This window comes from Vulpes lagopus, chromosome 8, assembly GCF_018345385.1.
Source record: "Vulpes lagopus strain Blue_001 chromosome 8, ASM1834538v1, whole genome shotgun sequence".
In the NCBI taxonomy this organism is placed as follows: Eukaryota; Metazoa; Chordata; class Mammalia; order Carnivora; family Canidae; genus Vulpes; species Vulpes lagopus.
The window spans coordinates 130,110,244-130,121,712 of NC_054831.1; positions in this window are offsets into that span (position 1 = coordinate 130,110,244).

The following is an 11,469-nucleotide window of genomic DNA, read 5'->3' on the forward strand; positions in this document are numbered from 1 at the left end:
CCAGAGTTTCAGATCCAGTAGGTCTGGGAGAGGCCTGAGGGCTTCTTTTTGGACAAGTTCCCTGGCAGTGCTGAACGCTGCTGGTCTGGGGACCTTGCTGTGAGAAGCCCTGTAGTAAATCTTTCTTTAAAGGTTAAAGGAAAAATAAATAAATAAATAAATAAATAAATAAATAAATAAAAATAAATAAATAAATAAATAAATAAATAAATAAATAAAATAAAGGTTAAAGGAGCTCCTTTTTTTTTTTTTTTTAAGGAGCTCCTTTTTAAGGTTAGTTTAAGTTTTATTTTAGTCACAAGTGGAAATTTTATCAACCGTTTTTTCCTGATTTATCAAGATCATTGTGTAAATTATCCTTGATCTATTAATCCGTCGAATTGATTTTCTAAGGCAAAACTCTGCATTCCTGGGATCCATTTAATCTGATCTGATGGTATATCCTTTTTGAATTTAGTTTGCTAACGTTTTGCTTATAATTTGTTTTTAGATTTTATTTATTTATTCATGAGAGACACAGAGAAAGAGGCAGAGACACAGGCAGAGGGAGAAGCAGGCTCCATGCAGGGAGCCTGATGCGGGATTTGATCCCAGGACTCCGGGGGTCATGACCTGAGCCGAAGGCCGACGCTCAACGACTGAGCCATCCAGGTGCCCCTGCTTATAATTTTTGTACTTACGAATTCATTACTGTGCCCACAAGTTTCCTCTTTCCTGCTGTTCTCATCAAGGACAGTACCTAGCTCAGATTAAGTGCTAAAATACGGACATTATTATTCGGCCCAGATCATTGTACTTGTCGTGTCATGTTGCAATTGTCTGTCCACCGTGCTCCACTACTAATCTGCGAGCTGAGTGAAGTCAGGGTCGACACCCACTCATTCAGAATCTACCACTGAGCTGGATACACAAGCAGGGATGATTGTGCCCATATAAAACAGGAGCCAGGATTAAGTAACCGCTGTCAGGAGGATGAATAAGGCACAAATCCTACAGGAGGTGGAGAATGGAAAGTAAAGAAATGAGTATCTGTTGGATGCTCACGGTCTGCCAGGCATGGCTCTAGCCCTCAAACAATCTGGGAAGATAAGCACCGTTGGCACTTTACAGGTGAGAAATGGAGGCTCAGACTTAGGAGCTCTCTCCTCAGGTTTGCTGCTGCAGGGGTTTGCGGGCATTGACCGCTCCAAGCCTGAGTGTGCTGGGAATCGGTTGGCAACGCTGCCTTCCTGCTGATTATGAGGAGGAGATGGCAGGTTCTGCTTCTTGCATGGGCTGCTGGGAAGCTCAGATCCTAATTGTCAGCTCAACCATGCTCACAAGCTTGGTCCCCACTGTCATACGTTTGTCTGTCCTTTCCTGTGGCCTTTATTTCTTAAAACCTTCCTGCTTTGGTGCCTCTATTTTTAAATTATCAGTTTGCCGAGTGTCTCCTTATGATAAATGGTCTCAAATCCCTTGAGGAATAATTCTCATCAAGGAAATAAAAATAAAGAGAGAGGGAGAAAGAAAAGAAGTACCTATAATGAGTGAGCTGTCCAGTACCCTTGTGGGTGGTTACTCACATAAAAACTCATTTCTGAATCACGCCCCGCCCAGCCCTGCTCAGGTCCCTGCTTGCTGGAGCCCTGGGAAGTCCCTGGGGCGGCTGTAATTTCTGTGATTGAGATGTTTCAGATTAAGATAATTAACATTGAGATGCAGTTTCTCAGGATGCTGAGACATATAAAGACCCAGAGAAGGTTCAAAAAAGAAACTATGGCATGAACTTCATTGCTGGTCTTAAACTCTTCAAAGATGGCCTTGCTTCAGAGAGTTGGCTTAACGGTGGTTTCTTTTCATCTGCTGGGTGATGACACACACACACACACACACACACACATGTCCATTGAGCACTCACATCAATACCACTCACCCTTAGGTTTTCGAGTGTGCATTCTTTTCTAGGAACTCCAAGGGTGACTCCTGCCCTCTGATATGCCATCAAAAACCTCCTTAAATCCTCACCACCAACATAACAAGAAAATGCTGGGAAGCAGGAGGCCCCGGTCCAGTGCCCAGGCAGGGGTGGCACACTTGGAGGAGCAGGGAGCCAGCCCCCCTCCACCCTGGCCTCATGAAAACTTGCCCACTGCTTATTCAGCTTAAGTCATGGGGAGGGGGGTGGCCACTGGCACATCGTGGTGGGCGAATGGGAGACACCACAGCCCACCTCCCAGTGGGCAGAGACTGCTCAGATCTGCTGTGTTCATCAAAGCTTTGCTGTAGCCAGACTTCCTAAATGTCCAACTTTTAACCTTAAAAACAAACAAAACAAGGGAAGCCCAGATGGCTCAGCGCTTTAGCACTACCTTCGGCCTGAGGCCTAATCCTGGAGACCCAGGATCAAGTCCCATGCCAGGCTCCCTGCATGGAGCCTGCTTCTCCCTCTGCCTGCGTCTCTGCCTCTTTCTCTCTCTCTCTCTCTCTGTGTGTCTCTCATGAATAAATAAATAAAATCTTTAACAAAACAAAAAATCTCTAATTAGGAAAAGGTAAGTAAAAGACTCCTTAGTGGCCACGCAGAAAAATCAAGGCTTCAGAGCCAAACCACATTTATCTCTTTTTTTAAGATTTTATTTATTCATTTGAGAGAGAGAAAGCCGGAGAGCACAAGCAGGGGGAGCAGCACAGAGAGAGGGAGAAGCAGGGTCCCTGCTGAGCAGGGAGCCCAACATGGGGCTCGATCCCAGGACCCTGGGATCATGACCTGAGCCAAAGGTGTAGATGCTTAACCGACAGGCACCCCCACATCTGTCTTTTTCTTTTTTAATTTTATTTATTTATTCATGAGAGACACAGAGAGAGAGAGAGAGAGGCAGAGACCCAGGCAGAGGGAGAAGCAGGCTCCATGCAGGGAACCGGACGTGGGACTCGATCCCAGGTCTCTAGGATCAGGCCCTTGGGCTGAAGGCGGCGCTAAACCGCTGAGCCACCTGGGCCGCCCCCACATCTGTCTTTTAAGTTACTTCGAGCTGCGGCCCCCCATCACGGAGCTACAGTTTACTGAGTGCTGGGCACTTCGCCAAGCACTTTAGACAATCTCTTACACTGCTCACACCCCCTGCCCGAGGTAGGTGCTATGACTCTCCCCATCTTACCAACGAGGAAAGTCAAGTTCAGAGAGGTTAGGTAACCTGCCCGAGGTCACGGAGCTGGCAATAGCCAAGCCAGGAAGCAAACCCTGGCAGCCCGGCTCCCAAGTCCGTGCTCTTAACTATGCTACCACCATTGCCCCTTATTGCCTGGGTACATAGTACGTGCTCAGTAAACCCCTACCAGGCTCAATGAAAGTGCCCACCTGCGGAGTGCCCACCGTGAGCAACGGGCAGGTAAACCTCAGCCCACGTCCGTGTCGGCACACCAGTCGCCTCATCGCCACAAAGAAGGAAGCAGGAAAGACAGAAAGAGGCACTGCCGCACACAGCTTCAGCCATCAGCAGGTCCTCAACGCAGGACGCTCGTCTGCTTCCGCTGAAGGAACCCCTGACTCGTTCACCTCTGCCCAGGAAGCTGCCTACGGTGCTCCCACCTGCGGGCGAGATCCAGAGCTGCCCGTCGGCTGGGCCCGGGGACGGGGGAGAGGAGGAACGGGCTGGAAGCTAACTGCTGGCACCTGGGGCGTCTCTTCAGTTAGAGCCTTTTCTCTCGGCCTACTCTCCTGCTCCTCTAGGTCTGAAGAGGCTAGCGGGCAGCAAGGGGTCCTTTGCCCTCTTCCGTAATGTGGTCACGACTTGGCAGGCAGCTGCCCCAGCAAGGACCGTGTTCCCAGAGCCCCTTGCACCCACACGCAGGCACCGCGTCCCCACCGTGATGTCGTATCTCCTCCCTCGCTCTTCTCTCTTCTGCTGGCTCGAGGCCAACGCCCAGGGTGACCTTGGAAAGCAGGGGTGGCAGACAGCAGAGCCTCCACCAGCCTGGGCCCCTGAGTGACTGTGTGGAGCAGAACTCCCCACTGCATCCCACACACCCCACCCCTGCACACCTTAGACTGTCAGCTCAGGTAAGAAGAAAACACAGGCTGTGTCTGAGCCCTACACAAGTTCCAGTCCATTCGCTGGGACAATTAGCCTCCCTGAACGAATACGTCCCCGCCCCAAAATGGTCCTTTCCCTTTCTCCGCCGTGGGATCGCCATCCCCCAGCCAACGAGGCTAGAGACCTCCTGGATAGTATCCCAGAGAGACTCATGAACGCGCCCACCTGCAGGAGTGCTGGTAGCATCGCTGTTTGGGACAGTCAACCATGGAAAGGACCCAACGGCCGCTGACAGAAAAACACAAACTCCATCCACGAAACGGAATCCTACAGAGCCGTGGAAAAGGACGAGCGCCGGGGACACGCACCCTGTGCGAATCCCGCCAACAGTGTTGGAGGAAAAGAGCGAGTCGCAGATTGAGGCCGTGAGTGTGGCCGCGAGGCTGAAAACTGCAAAAGTGGGCGGCGCTGACCAGTAGGTGCCCAGAGATGCTGCCATTCGTGGCACAACGATAAAGAGGGGGTGAGCGATGGCAAACCCAACGTTCAGGTTGGTGAGGACCCCTGGGTGTGGGAGAGGGGAGGGAAGGGTCACCCCACGAGCCTGCAGACGGGCTTGGAAAGCTCTCTTTTTAGAAAACAGTGCCCGCCACCCAGGTTTTCGTTTCATAATTAATGTTTTCAATCCTGCAGAAACATTCTAAAGACTTTGTTGTAGATGATCTACTTCCTGGCAAACCAACCAATCGGCCTGGCAATCTGGCAGTCACTCAGGACCTGCCTTTCCCCCTTCCCACGGCCTTGCCCAGCAGCAGCCTTGTTGTTTCTGGTTTCCACCCAGACGGTGAACCCAACACAGTCGCTGCTCTCTGGCTGACAGTACACAGCCTCCTGACCCGTGTCTCTGCCCTCTCCTCCTGCGTTTCTTTTTTCTTTTTTCTTTTTTTTAAGATTTATTTATTTATTTATGATAGACATAGAGAGAGAGAGAGAGGCAGAGACACAGGCAGAGGGAGAAGCAGGCTCCTTGCAGGGAGCCTGACGCAGGACTCGATCCCGGGCCTCCAGGATTGGGCCCTGGGCTGAAGGCAGGCACCGAATCGCTGAGCCACCCAGGGATCCACTCCTCCTGTGTTTCTTACCCCAAAACCTGTTCCCCATCTAGAGCATTCTCTCGAAGAATGTAGACCAAACCACATCATACCCTGCGTGGAGGGCTTCGCTCGTCTCAGAGCCACAGCCAAGCTCATCCCTGCGGCAGAGATGGGGCCCTGCCCTCTGTCCCAGCACCCTCCCATGGTTGCTTGCTCCCTCCATTCCCACCCGGAGGCCTTGGGCCAGGTTCTAGAACACACAGCCAGCCCCCATCCAAGACTTTGGCACCAGCTGCTCTCTCCACTGTGGCTCCTTCCCATCTTCCAATCCAGTCTGAGATGTCTCCCTCCTTGGAAGGCCCCCTGACCACTTGTCTAAGGGAGGGCCCCCGGGGCTCCCAGCCACGTGCCCTGTTTCATGACCTGAGCATTATTGGGTGCTGTGTTACTGCATTGGCTGCTTCAGACACCACAATGTGAGCTCCACGGAGGAGCCTCTATTAGGGGGCCTCAGCTGTCATGAGCACCATTTTCCTCAGCACGCTGTCCTGAAACTTCAACTTATGCTTCGACTTCCCAGTATGGGCACAGTCTTTTTTTTTTTTTTTTTTAAAGAAAGCTTTTATAAAAATAAATAAATAAATAAATAGCTTTTATACATATACATACCACATGTAATTATAATAAATTACACATGTGGTGAAATCGTCCCCACCTCTTAGTATATTTTTCATCCCTTACTTATCTGCTTGGCTCCACCCGCCATGCCCATGTTAACAACATCGTGTGTTCCCCGTGTATGACCCCCCGTGTATAACAACATCGTGTATGACCATCCCCGTGGTCATATAGTCATAAAGCGATGTGCACGCACACATGTGCACACGGGGGGTGGAGGCTCTGAGATTCACCGTGACCCCGCTGACAATCTGCCGTCCACACTGTTCCACGTCTTGCGCTTCTCCCTCAGGGTCTTGTGGAAATCCCTCCGAGTCAGTCGGGGTCGTTTCCACTCATTCTTGCTAAATGACAGTATTACAGTCCGAGGTGACGACCACACCAGAATTCAGAGACACCCTCTTGATAAACCTTCATGCTGTGTCCAGATGTTTTGCCACGGTGAACAAAAAACGGTTAACATTTTTAACCCAGAGCCGTGAGAACCATCGGGCCCATCTGGGAAGCTTTAAATATCCAGATGGCTAGACCCAGGAGAGTGGCTCAGGAGGGCCAGCCCAACGGATGGGGGGGGGGTGCCCAGAAATCTGTATTTTTAATGACTCTCTAAGAAGCACCGGCTCTGCAAGAAAATGTGAATGTAGCAAGAACCATCTGCTTGTTGGAGGTGCCACCACAGCCTGAGTGGTGTGGGACCCCAGGGCCCCCTGAACTTGCTGATTCTAGGAGCCGCAGAAGGGTGCCAGGCAGGAGGAGGGACAGAGAGGCTGGGGAGGCGATATGGCCTGGGTCACTGATGCTCTACGCCGGCTGCAGGTCAGAAGCCCTGGGCAGCTTTGTGCAACATCCCAGTGTCCCTCCAAGCATGGAGACCTTGTCCTGCTGGTTTCCAGCCTCCCAGGTGACTCTCATGTGCAGAACCACTGACAGGGTTTGGGGGGTCACCTGTTTAGGCTCAAGACTGTCTTCCCCACTTAATGGCTCTGGGACCCAGGCAAGTTCCTTCACTTCTCTGTGCCTCCGTTTCCTTGTCTATAAGGTGAGGGTAATGGTAGTAACTGCTTGCCTGTAGTCAAGAGCAAACCAGGTGACGTGTGGCAGGTGTCTGGCGCATGCTGGCACATGGCCCACACTCACCGCCATTAGGCTGTGGGAGACACGGCAGGATGACGATTTTGCAGGGAACGGTGGTTCCCGCCGACTGTCCAGTCCTCCAGCGGGAGCCCCAGCTGCCCCATCCTGATGCTCCGTCCTCCGGGGTGCCGGCAGAGGTGCGGGAGACCTGAGAGTTGGGCAACCTCCTGCCAAGGCCTTGCAGTTACTTATTCCTACTTGGAATGAGCAGGAGTCAGGAGGGCCCAGCGCCGCCCAGAGTTGTCCGTCCGCACAGGAAAGACGGGCCCTCGCCTCCTGTCCGGGCCGGAGCCTCCTCCTGGGTCAGTCTCACGCAGCTGAGAGCAGCAGGGTATCGTCTGAGTGTTGCCAGGATGGCTTTCCCTTCCCCTCCTCCCAAATCTGACCTCTGGGCCTCAAAGGGTCTCTGTCCCCGTAGAATGCGGGGATTAGGGGCTGCATACACAGCAGTGGCTTGGGGAGAGCCCGAGGATCTTACACAACAGGCAACATTTACTGAGCACTTACTATGTGTCAGATGCTGTGCTGAGCATCTCACTGAAACCATGTGAGCACAATTATTACGCCCATTTCGCAGAGGAGAAAACAGACTCAGAGAGGTTCGGTGCTGAGAAGCACCAGTTCAGCATCGGACCGTCCATCCCCGAGGCGCGTGGCCTTTCCACTGTGCTCTGCTGCTCTGCCCAGGAACTGCGCTGTGTGGGCAGAGTGTCTGGACACTCTCTACCCCACCCTGACCACCCCCAAGTCCGACCCTGGGGCAGGGGGCGGGGAGGGGCAGTGTGCTCTGAGGTGGGCATGGTAGGGCTCTGGGGAAACGGGCCTCCTCACTCACCCCACTCCAGACCCCCACCCTGTCCGGGTCTTCTTTTCATCCCGCTATGCCACAAATGCTCCCTACCTCCCCTACCTCCCCTACCTCTGGGCTTCCTCCTGCCCCTGTGGCTGGAAGCTTATTCCCTCGCTGGCCCAACCATGACATTCTTCAGTCTCAGCCCAAATATCTCCACTGCTGGATAGAGTCCGTCACCTGCTAAAGCAGGCCCCACCCCTCTTCCCCGCTCCTTGTGCTCTCCTTCGTGGCACTTGTCACAATTCCTAGTGATCTAGGGACGCCTGGGTGGCTCAGTGGTTGAGTATCTGCCATTGGCTCAGGTCCTGATCCCAGGTCCTGGTATCGAGTCCCACATTGGGCTCCCACATCAGAGGGAGTCTGCTTCTCCCTCTGCCTGTGTCTCTGCCTCTCTCTGTGTGTCTCTCATGAATAAATAAATAAGATCTTTAAAAAAAATTTCTAGTGATCTGTATCTCTTTACGTGCTGCCTCCCGAGATATAAACCGAGGTTAGAGATTTTGCCCAGCAAACAGCAGATGGTCGTTGAATAGATTTTGAATGAATGAAGACTATATGAGGGTGCTGGGAAAGCTTCTGTTGGGGTATCAACAACTGGCCCAATCTAGCAGCAGCCTTCAGCCTCCCCTAGGACACCCACCCTAACCTTCAGGGTCAAGGCTGACCTCTGTGTCAGAGAAACCATGGTGTGTTGTGGGGAAGTGGGCTGCCCCTACAAGAACCCAGCTCTCATCCTGGTCCCCCTGGGGGTTTCCAGGGCTGAGAACCAGGCATCCAGTGCAGCATGGGTGGCTGCCTGGGGAGGCCCTGGTCCTCAGGTTTGATGAACAAGCCCCAGTGCTCTTAAGAGCCACCAGCCTGAACTCATGGGATCCTGGGTCTTAGCCTAGTGTCACAAGGGTCCAGGACTAAACACCAGTCCCGACAGAGGATACAGCAATGGCATCTTCCTCCTGCTGCCCCTGTGATACTCACTGAGGAGCCGAGCTGGATTTCAGAGAGGACGTACGTGGTCCAGCTCATGAAGACCAGAAAGCCCAGTCAGAGAGCCTGGCTGCCCACGGTAGGCAGAGTAAGGCCCCCTTCCCCCAAAGACGTCCCCGTCCTAATCCCCAGAGCCTGTGAATATTTTATCTCACACGCAGACGGGGATCAGTGTTGTGGTTGTAATTGAGGTTCTGAACCAGCTGACCCAGAGATGGCCAATTAGCCTGGCTTATCCAGGTGGGCCCAATGTAATGACAAGGGTCCTTAGACGTGGAAGAGGCAAGCAGAGAATCAGAGCAATAGTTGGAGATGCTACGTTGCCGGCTCTGAAGATGGAGGAAGAAGAGGTTACTGGCCAAGAATTGTGGGCGGCCTCTAGAAGCTGGAAAGACAAGAGAACAGATTCTGTCCTAAAGCCTTCAGAAGACACCCTGCTCTTCTGACACCTTGACATGAGCCTAGTGAGACCCATTTCAGACCTCAGATCTCCAGACTGTAAGATAATAAATGTGTTGTTTGAAGCCACAGCATTTCTGGTAACTCAGGACAGCAGCAGTGGGCAACAAATGTACCAGCGCTACCCCTCGCTGTGGGGACAGGTGAGCGCCATGGTTGGTGGCCCCAATGAGAGCTTCTTTTGCTTCCTCTCTGCCTCGGGGTCAGGTTCCTGGGGCTGTTCAGTGGTGCCACTCACACCAGCCTAAAGCACAAGAGGCAAACTGGAGAAGCGAGAAGTTTCCAGGGCTTTCTGTGGGGTCCAGCCTGAAAGCATGAGGGTGAAGGGGCAGGGGGCGGTCGAGAAAAGCCTGCTGGCAAACTCATCCTAGTTCTCTTTTTTTTTTTTAATTTTTTTTTATTATTTATTTATGATAGTCATATATATAGAGAGAGGCAGAGACAAGGCAGAGATAAAGGCAGAGGGAGAAGCAGGCTCCATGCACTGGGAGCCCGACATGGGATTCGATTCCGGGTCTCCAGGATCGCGCCCTGGGCCAAAGGCAGGCGCCAAACCACTGCGCCACCCAGGGATCCCTCATCCTAGTTCTCTTGATTTTAAGCCCCTGGCTTCTAGAAAGTCACATTCCCCACTGCCCACCGTTTCAAAAAAATAGGATTTTCTCAGCATCATCATTTGTACCAGCTTCCCTTGGAGGTGAGCTTATTCTGATAAAATCTGGCCACGTAGGGTCATTGGGAGTCTGTTCCAGAGAACCTAAGTAAATTGTGGTGAAGAGGAGGCTTGTGGGAGAGCCTGTAGCACCTCCTCTAACCACCCGGAAGCAGCCCAGTTCTGGGGCCAGCCTGAGTGTGTTTCTGTTTTGCACCTTGGTGGGGGTTAGAAGGATACCAAGCAGAGGGAGTGATTTCCTGAGGCTCTGGAGCAAGCCCACCTGGCCTTTTATGGGGGTGCATGGCCTCCATGGGCAGGAAGGAGGATGCTGATAAGGGTACACAACAGGTGCCCCACACTCTATACACCTCAGCTTCCCCCATTGCCACACTCACAATGCAACCTTCCGGCCACAGCCCAGACCCTCGCCCTGCCACTCACTTGGCCCTGGCAGCCTGGCCCTTGACCCCTGGGCTTGCATGTATGTAGCTATATCACAACTGTCCATGGCAGCCCTAACTCATCCTGTGGCCAACATGGAGCAACCTCACTATCTTACCAAAATCTGGGCCTTTGAGCCCCAAATTCTTCAGGGGCCAGGTGAGCACATGCTTCAGCTGCAAACAACCCCTCTGTCCTTACTGTCATGTTCTAATCCCTAAGAAAGGCCCAAATTAGACTCAAACCATTCGTGTCCTGTAGATTTATTAGCCAATGATAGAAACCCTGCTGGACCCATACAGAACAGATACGTAACTGGCAGACATCTGGAGAAGACCTCCCACCCCCTGCCCCCTCCCCTTACACTCAGAGTGGTTCAGTCCCAGAGTTGGCCCGTTATGAGCTGTCTCAGTGGATCTGCCCCTGTGGGGCCCCTCTCCTGAGGCACAGCAGGACCTAGAAATGTTGACCAGACGGCAACAGAAAACCTAGGACTGATGCTGCCAGAGGTCACCCGTCCTGCAGAGAGAAATCTGGGGCCAAGGAAGCATCCTACACATTATGAAGGACGCCTTCTTTCACCCTTGCACCCACAGACTTCCCCAAATCCAAGAATTTCCCACATATATTCATCTCCAGGGAATTCAGGGCAGGGGGGGGGGTTGCACAAATTCGGATTTCTGAATGTCAGATGATGGGGCATTTATAAGATTAAGGGCCAAGAGTCCTTCAACACACATCTAGGAAGGACCAACTATGTGAAAGCTCATGCTGGGCACTGGGTGGGGTAGGGAGCTCAACATCTGGTCAGAAGCTTGGCAGGTAGACTGATGATCCAACCTCGATCTACATGGGCTCCACCTCCTTCCCTCTGGGGAAAGCTATAAGTAGACTCTCTCCTGGGAGGAGGGATCTGACTTTAATGCTGTTCCCCTGTAAGAGTGAGAAGCAATCAGATCCAAGCAGAATTGTAGGTCCTTCCTCGATTAGGACGCAGGGGTCAAGATGGCGGATGAGATGCATGAATGTTTTTAGATCCCAAAGTAAATAAGATCCCACATGGAGGATTTGGGGACGAGAAGGGGGAGGTTTGGAGGAGTCCCCATTAGTCATGTTGATCCTCAGGAGAGGCCGCAAGAAGTGAGGTCTTTCTTC